The sequence below is a fragment of the Octopus bimaculoides genome, chromosome 22 (assembly GCF_001194135.2).
Source record: "Octopus bimaculoides isolate UCB-OBI-ISO-001 chromosome 22, ASM119413v2, whole genome shotgun sequence".
Taxonomy (NCBI): Eukaryota; Metazoa; Mollusca; class Cephalopoda; order Octopoda; family Octopodidae; genus Octopus; species Octopus bimaculoides.
Window position 1 is genome coordinate 35,877,573 of NC_069002.1, and position 2,558 is coordinate 35,880,130.

The window sequence follows — 2,558 nt, forward strand, 5'->3', positions numbered from 1 at the left end:
TTATTTTATTTTTTGGGTCTGACTTTTCCTGATGAGTTCTTAATGAAGGATCTGTCTGATTTTAATAATATTAATAATAATAATAATAATAATAATAATATTGTAAATGTTATTTTTGTTGTTAATTTATTTCGTATAGAAATTCATTTTTTCTTTGCTCTCCTAAGTTGTTCTCTTCTGTTCAGCCTGTGAATTAGTTTATCAGAACATTGAACAAAAAAGGTTACTCTCTAGATTGTAGAGACAAACACAAAACAAGATATTCTGCTAATGTGATACGCACCAGTCATCTCTCGGCTTCTTGTTCAATGAAACGTTTTTCTATCTCGTTGGTGTTACGAAGGGCATCCAGCAGTGAACCCTGCCAAAACAGACACGGAAGTCTGGTGTGGGCTCTGTCTGTGTTTGTCTCCCCACTATCGCTTGACATCCGAAGTTGGTGTGTTTACATCCCTGTAACTTAGCGGTTCGGAAAAAGGGAACCGATAGAATAAGTACTAAGCTTACAAAGAATAAGTCCTGGAGTCGATTTGTTTGACTAAAGGCGGTGCTCCAGCATGGCCGCAGTCAAATGACTGAAAGAAGTAAAAGAAATAAAAGAAAAAAAAATTGTTTCTTATAGAGGGAAATAACTCTTAAAGTTTAAAGAATTTAAACTAAGGGAACTAATTCTTGTTATACAAAACTATTTTACTGAGCGTGAATAAAGACTATAAGCGTCGGAGAGGCTTTGCCTCCTGCAGAAACGGCAGGAGCTACTCAGAGACGTTTTGAAAGCTCTTTTAAATCCATTGCAATACTGGAAACCATTAAATGCGACGAGCTGACAGAATCGTTAGCGACATTTCGTCCGTCTTTACGGTCTGAGTTCAGATTCCGCCGAAGTTGACTTTGCCTTTCATCCTTTCGGGGTCGATAAATTAAGTACCAGTGAAGTATTGAGCAGAATATTTGCTGTAACCCATCTTTTATATCAAGACAAAATATGTACATGACATCACTTCCAATAAGTTAAGATGAGAGCCTGTGCCTGGTATTGCATCAGGGCATTTTATTATTATTATTACTGAGTGAGAGAGCAGCATATGTCATCAACGTGACACTAAGGTACAATTATACCGAGCCCAATATACCCGTCTGATATGGGTACACCAGGCACCTGCATCACAAACATATGTGCACGACATGGTGATCTCATATCAAGATAAACGGCGCATGACCTTGCAGGTGGAGCCCAGTTAGAATTTTCTTCAAGTCGAGTAGCCCATCCCGCTCAAAAGGTTCCTGAATGAGGGTTGTTTAAGGATGTTGAACGAAACACCCAAGATTCCACAAGTGAATTATTTAAACCCCAAAGAATCCTTCTCAACACATGGCTACGACGCTCCGCCACTATTTCTGCTCGTGATCAGAGATGCACATATCGTCAGCCACTAAGGGACATGCTGTTGTTGTTGTTGCTTTCAATCTTGTCCATGTTTCTTGTTTTCGATCTGGTTCATCTTGTTGCTGGTGTTGTTGGTGCAATCGCTGTTATTGTTGTTGTTTGTGGTGATGGTGGTGATGGTGGTGCTACTACTGTACACATTGTTGTGACTGCTGAAGCCGTCGTCGTTGCTGCCAGTACTTTTGCATTTGTTACAGTCGTCGGAGCATCAAAAGCAAATTATGTTTCTCTTTGGCGAGAAATCTATTCCACCTTCAGCTGCGTTTGTTTCCGGAATTACCAAAGAACGCTGCTCTTGGTCGGGGTCAACAGAATGCTGCTCTTGGTAGATTATTATTATTTCTTCGTATTCCAAATTTTTTTTAAATTGGAAAAATGAATAAAATCCTGTCTTCGCAAAAAACGCAGAAATGCAGAATAGTTATTACACCTTCAAAAAAGGTGGGTGCAGTTACACAAAATGTTACCACCACGATCTAGACAATGCAAGCAAAATACTTGTTAGATCTAATTTTGAATGAACAGACTTGCAGCCAGCCGAAAAGCTTGATTAAACACTTACAGTTTGTGGAGCTCCAACATGTATGACTTCACAGGCTGACGGCAATAATAATAATAATAATGATTTCATTTGTTTGCCACAAGGGCGACGGATGAGGTGGATAATACAATGACAGACGTAAATTGTGGTGGTTTACATAGATTGAAATGATAAAAAAGAAGTAAGTATACACTGAAAAAGAAGGGACATATGCATAGCAGGGAGCAGGAGGGTGATAGAGATGTGGCCCGCCTGTATGGATAATCGAGGAACCTCACTGTTCGAGATTTCCCTCAAGCCCCAAGAGAAAATGCCCTCTCCAATTCTTTCTCTCCGACTCACAGGTCTACACTTAGAGAAGTACCATCCACTCTTGCCATTTTGGCAACTTTCGCCCACCTTGTATAATAATAATAATAATCTTTTGTACTAAAGGCACAAGGCCTTAAATTTGGGGGAAGGGGACTAGTCGACGACATCTAGCCCAGTGTTTCACTGGTACTGGATTTATCGACCCCGAAATGATGAAAGACAATGCCGACCTCGGCGGAATTTGAACGTAGCAATAGA